We start from the raw sequence: 14,899 nt of genomic DNA, 5'->3' as shown, positions 1-14,899 counted from the left end.
AGCAACTTCAACTCCGGATTCAACAGTCTGGAGTGTTGCTTATATTTATTTTAATGAACGATTTTATTATTCCGACGAAAAACCACATTGCAAAAACAATACAATATCATGAAAAGCGATTACCATTAGTGTCTCGAGACATTTGTCGAAATAGATACAGTAATAGCTGTGTAATTGAAGATTTCGTAATACAAGTATTATTATCGTATAAAATAAGCACAACCGAAATACCGAAAACGACTAGCCTTGTATGTCGAATATACAACCGATGACGCTAATTTTTACACTAATTACTAGAACTAGTAACTGGCTCATACATGGTTCAACAGTCATAACTTCACTCAGCCAAGACCATGCGTATTCCCCACGCACATAAAATGCCCAGTGGATTAGTTTCATAGTTGGTCAAATAAACACTAAACAAACAAAGAAATTAGTTTAGTTTTTGCTTGTCAGGTTGCCTGACAGGTTACGATTGTTATTTTTGGCATCTGCTTGTTCACTGGTAGATTCAGTTTTATAAACAACTTCCGCGCATGGTTTCCCATGGTGTACCGTCTGATTACAGAATACAGAATACGTATTATTTTGCCACCCTCAAGATACACAACAATTTTAATTTTAGCACTCTCACTTTCAACCCCGCGTTTGGGTTGTTCTGCAAAACGAAATTTTCTGCTAGGGGCGTGTTGAATGATATCAGCGCCGAGTTTTGTACGTGGCGGAACTGGATGAACGAGACTTCCGTAAGCCTAAGCTCCATTTTAACCAACAGTAAATTTTCCACATCGCGGGTACTGGGTCGAAATACGCAACCACCACTCCTACCACTACCGGCGTTATTTCATCTACTTCATTCATCGTGGCAAGAATAAGTGAAATAATTTCCTCGTTCTTCAAATAATACATACTACATTGAGTGACTGATGGATTTTTGTAACAAAAAGCGATTTTTCGTAAAAAATGATATGTAATCTCTTCGTCATTATAAGGACCATGAAAATTGCTTTTTAATTCCGCTATCACTCAAGTGATTTAAGGGGATCTTCTCCTGGATTTGGCGGAAAATCGAAGCAATATTTGAGATTTTTTTGTTGTAAAATTAAAAGACACGCGAACTTGTGCTTTTGGTCACTTATTCGTTGATTATCGATAACTAGAAAATGATTTTTTTCTTCGAAAATTCAAAATGGCGTTTTTCTGGGAACCATTTTTTTCATCTTACGGCAACAACAGGACTTATTTTTTGATCTGATTTCTTGTATTCAAAAAATGTTTGAAAGTATAAACTTTTTGTATGACTTATACCTGTCAGTGGCATGAAAAATTATTTATTTACGAGATTCCAGTAAGATAAGGGACAAATTTCACTTTTTGCCTTTCTCATATAGAAAGGTTATGCAATCACTCTGAAAACTATCAACCTAATCCCGGCCTGGAGGGCCGAGTGTCATATCCCATTCGACTCAGTTCGTCGAGATCGGAAAAAGTCTGTATGTGTGTGTATGTATGTATGTGCGTATGTGTCAAAAAATGTCACTCATTTTTCTCAGAGATGGCTGGACCGATTTGCCCAAACTTAGTCTCAAATGAAAGGAACAACGGCTGCTATTGAATTTTGTGTCAATCGGAATTCCGGTTCCGGAGTTACGGCTTTAAGAGTGCGGACACGCATAAATTTCCCATATAAACTGCAGGAAAATTCAAAAATAGGATTTTTATTTTTAATGTCAAATGTCTTTAAGGTGTTATGAAACGTCGAGATTTCATACAAACTTAAATAAAAATTGACGAAAATTCACTTTTTTGGATTTTGGTACATTTTTGCCTTTCTCACATAGAAAGGTTAGGCAATCACTCTGAAAATCGTCAACCTAATCCCGGCCCTATTTTTTTTACCGGCATAAGGTTTCTGGATTTTAACAGGGGCGTAGTTTGGGGTGTGCGGAGCGGGGGATACTCATCCACCTCCACTGTTCACCCCCTCTTGAATCACCCCTCAGACCACCATCCCATCCAGCCCTCATACCCTCGCCCTCTCAACCCCATCATCTTTAAACCACCACTATTTCACAAGGCATACCAAATTAAGCTTGGGAGTCGTTCGTTCGTGGGTTTTTCGCCCTCCTCACACACCCACCCTCGCATGGCAAAATTAGTTAGCAAGAAGATAACATTGAACTAATGCTGATTAGGCTAATTAAGTATGGTATTTTTTTGTTTAAAGTGTTCCACCGTCGACGCGTAGCTCTTCAAGTTCGTGGCTGGCGAGTCATTGTGTACTACGAATGTAACGGACATTCATTCAATTATATTGAACATAACATGCCACTGAGCCATAGTTTGGAGAAATGAGAAAGGCACAATTGCACCATTAGATGGATTTAAATAGGTTTTTTCTTTAACATCTATAAAATTGGTTTTTGTTTCATCTAAATTTCTTGAAATTAGGTATAAGTCAATGGAAATTTTATCTATATTAATAAATAATAACAATTTCTCATTTCGGTTCACTGCGAGAGGCCTTGCACTTGACAAGATCCGCCATTTTGAAGCCGCCATTTTGAATTTTCGAAAAAAAAAATCATTTTCTAATTATTGATAAACAACGAATAAGTGATCAAAAGCAGAAGTTCGTACGCCTTTTTATTTTTCCGACAAAAAAATTCTCAAATATTGCTCGATTGTCCACCGAATCCAGTTGAAGGATGATCGAAAAAACATTGAGAGTCTCTTTGCAGATCACTTTAAAAATTTATTTACCAACCCTCCAGTCATTCTAAAACATCAGTCACCCTCTTCCTAACGTAAATGATGCCGATGTATTGCACTGTTTAGCTACAGTAGTGGAAAAGCTTGCTTACATAGCGATTTCAACACGAATTTGTAAAAAAAAACTTCGAATTTGACGATGTATACAAGTTTTCTTATTCTAACAGCCGAGAAGCGTTAACAAGTTGATGCAATATATACCCCAAAATATTGATATTATTAAACTGAAGCGACTAGAATTTCCTCCATGGTAACAAAATGACTGTAAACCTATCTTTCCGAACGATTTTCTTTCGTTAGAATTAGCATTACATGTTCAAGAGTATTTGCAACGCCAACTGCCAAACGTCCCTCAAGGAAGGCACCTAGAGCCACTTATCTTTCGCTTATACATCAACGATCTCTGCACCCGCATCAAGACTGGAAAACTATTCCATGCTGACGATCTAAATATCCTTCGTTTAATTACCTCAGGACTCGATTTTTCTGTGCTTCATGATGATATAGCTAGTATTGAAGAGTGGTGTTTGCTGAACCTCCAGCAAACGAAAACCCATTCCGATCAAATGGAAAGCCCACACAAAACGATATCTTATGGTACCAAAAAATGATGATGGATTCCCCATTAGCGTAGGTGTTTGAATGGAATCCATCCATGAAATATCCCAAAAAATAACCGAACCTTTCCAAGATGAGGACATGGCCCATTGAATCCATCAAAATACTTTGATTTTATGTAGTGTATTGTAACAATCGGTCTTCCCAAATTAACGTCGTACACAACGTTCGCTCTGGTTCTGTGCTCATATTAAATCCACACTTCGTGTACAAACTCAAACACGCTGTTTCGTACCAAGGCACGTGCACATGTTCACTGGCACATCCGAACCCCATGTACGTACACGGTGTGCGTACACATAGGTTCGTGGCACCAGTTTTCTCTTTCTCACTCTCATCATCACTAGCGTTGACTCTTTTTGCTTTGTGCGAATCGTTCTCGTGTACGCACGCGGTGTGCGTACACGGATGTTTGAACTAGAGTTTCTACATCGTTCGCTTGGGTTCGATGTTCAAGGCGAACATAGGAACGATGTTCAAGGCGAACATAGGGACGGACGTGGTTGAACTCGTGCACGACATTTTGTACTGAGGTACAAACTTGACGATGTGCATGGAAAGTCTGGTTATAGGTTTTGGCTCTTCACTCCCAAAGATGGTTTCAAACAATTTTCTCCTCAATGGAGAAAAAATCGTTAGGAAGCCGTATTATGCACCACGGTATGAGGTTTTGTTACACTCGGCCTTGCCAGTTTCCAAAAATGCTAATTTGTAGCTCCTACACCATAGTCAGTAAATTCGCCAAATTCTACACCTTGCGGCTAGGTTGATGGATACATTGATTTCTCCCGCAAATTTTGCAAGACACAAATCTCATCGTAGATGTATGTCGGTCCCTCAGTTTTAATCGTTTCACGACTATGTCGTCAGACTGCAGACAGCCTTTGGCAACTGCCAGAAAGTCCGTTTCTGTTACATCGGGCGATATTTTTGTCAGTTACACCAAAAATCTAGACATCGGATATTCTAACGTGACCGTGGGTAGATTGACATTAGTCGCCTCTGAAGTACCACGAAGAACAGTCGATGGTTGATTATCGATGGCGATAGCTGTAGCGTGGTCTTCTGGTGCCCCTGGCGGAGTCTGAGTTTTGCGCCACTTTGGTGTTTACTTCTGCTGTTTTTTTCTCTTTGCAAAATTTTAGCTCAATCGGTTGCGCCCAAAAAATGTGAGGACAAAAGTTGCCTGTATGGTACCTTTACAAAATTCGTCATCAAAGACTTCGAATTTCCATTTAAAATCAAACATATTGAACTAGGCTCGATCATATCCGATCTTCTTTCGGATCAAGGATAGTCCGCTAAGTATTCTAATATTTCGCAAGACGCAGAAATATTCAGCTGTGCCAGATATCTGGAAAGTTGGCCTAGATAAGCTCAGAATTGTAAAATTTTGTCTAAAGCAAACAAATGACGTTACTTTTATGAATAACTAACGCGTTTACATGCCCGCTCACAAAGTTGAGATCGATGGTGTAGTTATCGATTCTAACTCGGCATACGTGGACAGGATTGGCTGTTTCAAGAATCCCTTGCTCCAGTGAGCGAAGATTTTGAATGACAATCGCACCGCAGTGTCAGGTGACCTATGGCGAGACTGTCTTCTTCGACAATGATCGTCTGGATGATCGGTTGTTCGTGCCATGTATTGCACTAATTACAAGCAAATGGATCTTTTTTCGAGAGTTATCCTACTGGAGCTGTAGAGCTAGATTCTCGGAAGGGCTCCCCGTCAGAATCACATACTACAATTTGCAGACGAGACAGGCAATGGCGCCCTCTAAAACACTGCTTTAGGCCAATTTTAGCGGGCCTGAATATGATATTCATTGTACGGTTCAGGTATGTGCGGACGTAGGGATCTCGCGATCGCGTGTATCATCGCGAAGGTCTCGAGCATTTGTACGTAAACGTGTTCGATCGCGTGTGCATGTGTATGTCGCGTGTGCTAATGTGTATGTAACTTTGCGTGTAAAAAGTCTATATTAAAACCGTTTGCCTTTCGCATATTCGCGTGTGTTCTAAAATGACCGCGCGCGGACCGTGAATCTGTTACTTAATTTTCCATGTACGGTTCAGATCACTAGATCACTAGAGTTCCCAATCATGGAACGTGTTGTCTAGTGGATGTGTGCTTTATTTTCTGATTGGTATGATTGAATATATTGACCTGAGTTGCTAGAATGGAGGGTAAACATTTCCGGACGAAAAAGATGCGTTTTCGGGTTCGCGTTTGAGACCGCGTTTGTAACTTCGTAAGTACTAAAATGTTAACATTGTTACCGGAGCGTTATAAAGTTTGCGCGTTTACGCACGTTGGTGTGCGTGGATGATCGCGAAGAGCTTAAGCGTTCGTATGTTGACGTGTTTGTCGCGTGTGCTCACGTGTATGTGTCTTCGCGTGAATAAATTCGATTTTGTGACCCTGTGGCCATTCACATATTCGCGTGTATTCTTGAATGGTCACGCGGACCGTCATCCTAATATTTAGTTTTCGGTGTACGGATCACATTCTGACAGGGAGTGAGTTACCCCATATCACTAGAGTCATGTCGCCATGCAACGTGTTGTCCAGTGGATACGAGAGCTTTCTTTTTAATTGATTCCTAGACTAGGGCATTGATTTTTTTTTAATTCTCGAAGGCCCCCTCTCTCATATTGTGCCAAATGTCAAAGTCAGCTCAGATACCAAATTTCACATTATTTGGACAATTCTAGGCTCCTGCCCAGTTCGATTGAAATTTTTGAAATGGGAAAATATGAAGAAAAAATATATTAAATGCAACAACTTTTGAAGCAGCAATGAGAAAATTACAATTTATACCTCTTTTTAAAGGAAATAATCTTAGTATTTGAATAGAGATACATCCGTTTCTAGAAAAATGCGGGAAAGTGGGGTACTGGGTCAGTTTGGCCCTAAAATCCCCCTATTTTTAATAATTTTGCTGCTCCGTGATGAAAATCATACATATTTTGCAGTTTTTCTAATGTGAAAAAATCTCAGAAATCGAACGGAACCTTTTTGACCTTTGTCCGAATACGAGAAGTTGGGGTTATAGGGCCTTTTTTCATTCATCTTAAATTTTATCAGTTTCCCGTGCATATATATCTATTATTCTTCACTCAATTTTAATAAATTGTACCTTGTTGAACATGGAAAATCCTTAGGAACAAAATTTAAATAGATTCGTTACCGGTAAAATTCAGAAACATCAAATTTTCTGACATATAGTCTCGATTTCACATTTTTATCAAAAAATCGCACATATTAACTCCATTTAACAACAAAATTCTTATTAAATTTACTACTTTTAGTGAAAATTGCGCTTGAGGATCACATGGGAAAAGTTTCCATCCTGGAAAAATAGGGGAAGTAGAGGTATTAGGACATTTAATGAAAAAATGTGATTTGTAGAGTTAATGTTAGAAAATTTGATGTTTCTGAATTTTACCGGTAACGAACTTATTTTTGCTGTATTCCTAAGAATTTTCCACGTTCAACAAGGTACATTTTATGAAAATTTATTTAAGAATAATAGAGACATATGCACGAGAAAATGATAAAATTTAATATGAATGACAAAAGGTCCTATAACCCCAACTTCTCGTATTCTGACAAAGGTCAAAAAGGTTCCGTTCGATTTCTGAGATTTTTTCACATTAGAAAAACTGCAAAATAAGTATGATTTGCATCACGAAGCAGAAAAATTATTAATAATAAGGGATTTTGGGGCCAAAATGACCCAGTACCCACCTTTCCCGTATTTTTTTTAGAAACAGGAATATCTCCATTCAAATAATTATTTTTATTTTTTAAATAGTTATTTCCTTCAAAAGGAGATATAAATGGTAATTCTATAATCGCTACTTCAAAAGTTATAGCATTTAATATATTTTTTCTCCATATTTTACGATAGTACCAATTTCAAAAATTTCAAGCGAAGTGGGCGGGAGTCTAGAATTGTCCAAATGAGGTGAAAATTGGCATCTGAGCTTACTTTGACGTTTGTCACCATATGAGAGGGGGCCTTTGAGAATCCAAAAAAAATCAGTCCCCTAACCTAGACTGCTGGAATCGAGGAAAGAGACGTGACCAATTCATGCTCGCGCGAGTGCGGGGAACTGTAGATTTACGCTTGAGATCGCGTTTGAATGTTTATAAGTGTTGAGACGTTCATATTATCACCGGGATGTTATCATGTCTGCGAGAGCACGGGTGTAGGTTGCGTGGATGATCGCGAAGGGCTCAAGCATTTGTATGTTTGTTTGTTGCGTGTATGTGACTTCGTGTGTATAAATTCGACTTTTATGTCGCCGTGTAGTTTAGTGGATATGAGCATCATCTTTTTGATTAGTTCACCTGAAGGCATTGGACTTATGCGACTAGGGCCGAGAATAGGGGCTTCTGGACGAAACCGATTCATGATCGCGCGAATACGGGCACTTGGAGGTTCACTATTGAGACCGCGTTTGTTAATTTATAAGTACTAAACCGTTTACTTAGTCACCGGGGTGTTATACCTTTTACGAGATCGTAAGTGTGGTTGTGCGTGATGATCGCGAAGGACTCGAGCGTTTGTATGTTGACGTTTTAGTGTGTATGTAACCTCGCGTAGGCACATTATTTATATAAGCGTATGGCCATTCGCATGTTCGCGTGTTCCTCACTGATCGCGCGTAGTTGTCCTTGTCTAGTTTTTATTTCTTTTGGTCCATCTGAAGGCATGAGTTTGGGTTGCTAGAATCAAGGTGGTAGGTGCAAACGTTCATTTAATTTCCGGGGTGTTTGAATGTTGGAGAGATCGCGGGGGCTCGCATTCGCATTTGTGACATACATTTTTGGGTGTGTAAGGGAAGTATAGCCCCCAAAATCAGAATTTCTGATGCATCTCACAAGATCTTGATGTAATAACCATGTTCAGAAAAATAATAGACGTTTCTATTTTAGAAAAATATTTTCTGGTAAAATCCAAATATAGCTCGCAAAAAGGAATTTAGATGTATTTTTGACTTTTGTGTTGATTATTTCTAACTAAGTTGACATGAATAAAATTGCACGTTGAATTATTAATTTTACAAGATTAGTAAAATCTCAATGATTCGACATTTTAGAACGTACCAAAACTACCCACTTTACCGTACGCTATCCACCACGTCAACGATGATTTGTACTACGAACAAAATTCACTCCTTACACACACTCGTGCCCTTTTGAGTTTGCTCTCATTCATGCTGCAGAGCTGATGGGACTCCATATACTCTCCCACGGTCGGACCGGAACATAAGTAGCAGTGCGGGGTGACGACGATGAGTACTATACCTACTACTGACTGCAGCCGAACGAAACGTTTTACCAGTGCCCGTCTTACTTCTGCTGTTACATGTATGTATTGCAACACAGATAGCAGAAGCAACAGCAGAAGAACTGCATCATCACTCGCCCAAAATCGCACATTCTGAGAACCCCTCGCTCAGAGTCACCTCATCGTCGCACCATGCATGCATGTATGCAGGAGCGGAGTACATCGTGCGCTCGCTCCGCAAACCACTCAATCATCGTAGCTTCAACCCAACACGACACGGGCGCGCGCTAGCTCCTTCTACACACATTCATATCCGGTTGGAGCGCTCACACATACACGCGCGTGGGCATGGTCGCTGTTTTGCTGCCGATTTTTTCATCATTCGCCAGCGCAGAGCGAATGAGTGTGTGAGTGCGTGTCTGTAGCACTCTGTCTCGTAGTACGCGAGCCGTGATGTTTGCATGCTTTTGGTTGGAGTTCGTTGAACTTTACTCGTGGGGTGGCATCGCTGCCGTTGTCGTAGTAGTCGGCGTCCTCCGTGTTCGGGCAGCAGGATTGCTAGCGAGGACGAGGCTGCTGGCATTTGCTTTTTCGCAACAATCTTCCCTTCTGCTTTCCTTCTACACAACCGGCGGCGCACGATGCATCATCGTCGTTGTTGGTTGTGTGGAAACAGCGCACTCCTCACAATTGCAGGAATGAGCGAGAAGGATCCGATCTCGTTGCGTTTGTCGTCGTAGTTTTGCACAATCCTTTTGCTAATGAAATTTCTCGTCTTTTTTGCTCGGGATTTGGTAGGGAGGTATTGCGGAAATGTTTGGGTTGAGCTTGAGGTAAGTATGAGTTTCGGGAGCGCGCGAAGGAAGAGGATTTTTGCGCGCGCCTGTCTGCTGCATTTCTGCTATTCGGACGGATTTCCTCCTTGCGGCACTTCCTCCCCCAGCGAAGTGTAAACCGCACTTTTCCTTCTTTGGCCCAGTTCGCGTGTAAAGGTACATGCAGTCGAAAGTAGGTACCGTGCGGTCGGGTGGATCAGGATGGCAGGTTTCGTCGGTCTGTCTGTCTGTCTGGTTGTGCGCAGTTTGGTGATGGGAAGCAATTTCCTTCCTACCGTCTCAGGAGATGCTGGCGGTTTTACAGTACGAACGGGATAGATTTACTGCAGCTGCTGATGATGATGAAGGAGATGACGGTGGGGGTGGTGGTTACCGTCGTGTGAAGCATTGACTCTTATATTTTTTCCCTTTTATTTCTTCTAGCTGCTGCAGAGAAAAGGCTCCCGGGTAATGAGAGATCCTTTTCGGGAGATTGTCAAGGGGCAAATTAATTCAATGGGTGCTTTTGAGGAGCTGTTGTTGAATCAACAATTTATATAGCATTGAGTGTTGCGAAAATTATTCGAATTGCAATTAACACTTCGTTGGGCCATTGACTAGAGCAATTACGGGATTTTCACGCAACGGGTTTACGGAATAGCGAATCCAACGTTGGTTGTTATTTTAATCATCAAATAGACAGTGAATAGATTTCTTATCATACGAATCTATCCATGGATTTTTTATCCCACAAAGGGCGACATAACTAAAGCAATTTATAAGCGATTTGAACAATTTTGGATGTTTTGATTTAATTCTCTGCCAACCAGGGCTGCAGAGAGAAATCACGGGACCGGGGGGTCCAGCGTAAGGGCTCCCTCCATCGCTGTAGATTTTTCGAACACAGAAACCGTTAAGCTCGAAATCTATTGGAAAAAATAATTATCTGCTATTATGTATGGTGCATAGAAAATTTGTGGAGAACTAGAGGAGAATACACTTAGTACTTTTAATTCCAATATTTTTTTCTTTTCAAAGGGTGTTATGGTCAATTTTTTTTCGTTTATTTTCCGTCGATCATTGTCCGCACTGAGTGCCTATCACTGACGCCAGAGAGGTGACTCCACAACTAGATATCGGTTCGTCAACACATGGACCAGGATCAACGACTCTACTTCTCTTGCAAAAGAAGACGTGACACGGAGTTTTCACCTCAGAAAATCTCAACGACCTCGGCTGGGATTGAACCCAGACCCACTGGGCTGAGCGACGGTCACGCTTACTACTCAAACGCCGGCGTCGTCTATAATCAAAATTTAATCAAACAACAATGATATTTTTTTTATTAAAAGTTGTTTTTTCATTAGTTCAATTAGTATAAAATACAGAAAAATATGGTAAGCTTTCGGTTGAGCGTCTTTTAATTACTGCCTTCAAATTTTGTACGGCTACCTCGTCCACTTTGTTCGCCCCAGCCAGTTCACTTTAACAGTTTTGGGTATTACTTAGGTTCCGCTTGACGATGGGCCAATATTCCTCGATTGTGCCGAGCTCTAGTGTGTTGGGAGGGTTCTTGTCCTTGGCTGCTACCTGAACTTTGTAGGCATCATACCACTACATGTCCGTCCAAAATAGCGTGGAATAATCGTGTTGCTTCAAGCAAGGTAGCAGACGTTTTTCATGCACTCTTTCACGAAAATTTCCTTGTTGACAGGCTCGGTCGCAATGAAAATGTCGCTTTTCAAATCACAGGTACAGAAAGCTTGCCAAACAGATATTTTTGTGCGAACTTCGACAGCTTTATATGCTTGAAAATATCGGCCACTATTCCTCCCGGTAAGTATTTCGGATTCTGGCTTAGATTTGTTGAATATCGTGCAACGAAATGTGTCAAGTTTAAGTCGATCAAATTTTGGCCGTAAAACCATTTAAATGTTTCTACGAAATCTTTGAATGTAGCCGATTCATTAATATTTTCAAATTTATTCAAGTGTCGGTATTGTATGGAAACCTAATACCGACACCTGAATCTTTGTCTGGTTTCGCCTAGAATTCATTAAAAACAACACATTATTCGATAGTGTAGCTGACTTTTTTTGGTTTCAAGGAATCTGATTCAGGTGATTTTTGCGAGTAATTTATATGTTTGGTACAATATTATTGAAGAAATCATAATTAAAACCTTGCACAAATTGCGAAAATAGTAGCAAAATGAGAATGTAATAAATTTAAATAAAAACAAAAAGAACATTCAACGAAGGTAGAATGTAAAGAGAGAAAAACAAAAAAGGGACAAATGAGGAAAAACTAATAAATAGATATAATGGAACAAAACAAGAAAGCTAAAAAATGACATTGGAAATAATGGAACAAGATTATTAAATTGCAAATAGTCCAAAACCTACCAATATCAAAAATAGAAAAGAAATCCAAAATGGATAAACAACAGAAAATGGATGGGGTGGTGGTCTGAGGGGTGATTTAAGGAGATTTTTAAAAGGAGGGGAGTGAACAGTAAAGGGGGGGGGGGTGTAACCCCTCTCCGTAAACCATCAACTACGCCCCTGTTACAATCCAGAAACCTTATGCGAGTCGAAAAAAAAATTTGGCCGGGATTAGGTTGACGTTTTTCAGAGTGATTGCATAACCTTTCTATATGAGAAAGGCAAAACATGAAAAGATGAAACGAATTAAAAAAATTGGACAAATACATAAAATGGGACAAATTTTAAAAAAGAAGTAAAATGGAAAAAATAGAAAAAGGGAAAATATGTGGCAAAATATACAAAAAAAATTGAATAGGATTATTTGAAGAAAATAGAAGGAATACAAAACCTGGATGAAATGGAAAAAGAAACAAAAGAAAAAAAAAAGGAAAAATTTATTTAAATTGAGAAACTTAGTTAAAGATGAAAATTTAGGATTTAGGTTCCCGTATTTAAATAATATTTTCCAAGTGAATGCAAAACATTACTATGGATCGTTTTCTTTGTGGATTTTCATGTTCTTTCTTGATTTGTGGAGTTATTCAAAATTCGTTTCACAAATCCTATTTGACCAATTGATCATGATCACTCTAAAAGAAGTCACATATCGTCCTGAAAAGATTAAAAATCGTAATTGGACTAATGATTCAATTTTAATCGTAAGGCTATAGCTAATTTTTTGAAACCCATCCGCAGATTGCAAAGCCTCGAATTAATTAATAAAATTCGAAACAAAATCAATTTCCCGGAACTTTTAACTTTAACTAACTCAACTTTTCAAATGGTTCTTCAAAATCCAGGAGATAATTATAGTGAAACATGAAATAGAAAATTTCAGTCTTTTAATACACAATTTACAAAAAAAGTTCTTAAGTATTTTTGCCCGCTGCGCGTAAAAATAATTTTTGAGTTCTAGTTTCAAAGTTTTCTTTTGATTAGTCCTTCATGACGTATAAACTTTATAATATAATTTACGATTAACTTTATGATAAAAATTGATGGAAATTAAATCATACCAATATTGAAACTCTAATCGAATTTTCAAATCAATTGTTAGTAAAATAATAGTTGACAGAATCATTCCTTCGGTTCAAAGTCCGGGCCCCCTCCACAACTCCGGGCCCGCGGAGGAAACACACCGTTCCCCCTCCCCTCTCGGCGGCCCTGCCCAGGAAAAAGGAATCGGATGAATCCGTCTGGTTCCCAGTATCACGGATTTCCGTCGGCATGTTCCAGTAATGGATTACTATTTGTGAACTTTAATGAATCTAAAGTAAAATGGGTGTCAAAATGCTTGGAAGAGCATAAGAATATTGATCCAGGAACAGTAATTCTGGTGCAGGTTCCGTTGAGGCCATGAATGATCGTTCCGAAGTAACATAAGCGGCAATTTCCACAATGTGCCTCCCCCCAATGTTAGAATTCTATTGGAATTTTTCAAATGATGTTCCCATACTGGAACATGCCTCAGGAATCCAGATGTACTCATCCATTTATTTCTGTCAAAATCCTAAAGTGAAAGTTTGGCTTTTAGTGTATCGGATTCTCCTCTTCAGTAACTGACACCAACCTAGAACCCGTTAGATAAGTAAAAACAAGCACCGAATTAGACATTAATTCCAACAAGTCTCACGTCTTCTGTGCACACCTAAACAACTGGCTTGTTCCGAGTGATGCCTCGAGAGTAAGCACAGTAGTTGTAGTTCGCTGATGCAGAATTTGCATACAAAACTTTGGGTTCAAGAACCAAACGCCTGGCACTATGCAATTTTTCCCTCAATTTTTTTTTGTATGAGACGAAATGCTGTGCATAAGGGCACAATACCTAAATTGAAAGTTTGATTTTTAGTGCTACGGATTCTCCTTGTCAGTAACTGGCACCTACTTGGAGTAAGTTCAAACAAGCACTAAATTGGATGTTTTTGGATTTAGTGTCTAACTGAGATAAAAATAATAAGTAGACAAAGGTCTACCAAAAAGATGAATATTGCCAGGATGATCATTTTATATTCACGTGCACTATATTTCTTATCATTGTTTTGCATTGTGGTAGACAGATAATACATGGTGTTTGGTTAATTTATTTTCTCATTTTTCATCTGACCCGTGTTGGTCTACATGAAATTTAATGTTGTTGTATGGGAAAAGCCCATTTCAAGGTTTCAAAATTACATACAAGGTATACAGCATTACAATAACATTTTTTTCGATAGTTGTCCTACTGGAGCTATACAGCTAGGTTCTCGGAAGGGCTCCCCGTCAGAATCACACACTACAATTGCAGACGAGACAGGCAAAAAACACTGCTTTAGGTCAATTGTAACGGGCCGTAATTCTGAATGTGATATTCATTGTACGGTTCAGGTATGTGCGGGCGTAGGGACTTCACATGTAACATCGCGAAGGGCTCGAACATTTGTACGTTAACGTGTTCGTTTGAATGTCGCGTGTGCTAACGGGTATGTAACTTCGTGTGTGTAAATTCTAATTTTATAACCGTAACCAAATTCGCGTGTATTCTGGATTGATGGCGCGCGGACCATGAATCTGATGCTCAATTTTTCGTGTTCGGTTCAGATTCTTGAAGAAAGTGCGTTCTTCTATACTATTAGTTCTCAGTCATGTCGCCATGGAAGGTGTTGTCTAGGGGAGCTTTATTTTTGGCTTGATCCAACTGAATGTATGGGCCTAAGTTACCAGGACGGACGGATTTCCGGATCTAACCGATTCATGAACGCGCGAGCTCGGGAGTTTGTAGGTTCACGCTTGAGACCACGTTAAAAAAATTATAAGCGCGGAGACGTTCCACTTATCACCGGGATGGTATCATGTTTGCAAGATCGCGGGTGTAGGCTGCGGGAATGGTTGCGAAGGGCTCAAGCATTTGTATGTTAACGTGTTTGTC

This window comes from Topomyia yanbarensis, chromosome 3 (genome assembly GCF_030247195.1).
Source record: "Topomyia yanbarensis strain Yona2022 chromosome 3, ASM3024719v1, whole genome shotgun sequence".
In the NCBI taxonomy this organism is placed as follows: domain Eukaryota; kingdom Metazoa; phylum Arthropoda; class Insecta; order Diptera; family Culicidae; genus Topomyia; species Topomyia yanbarensis.
Note: the sequence above shows the minus strand (reverse complement) of the source record.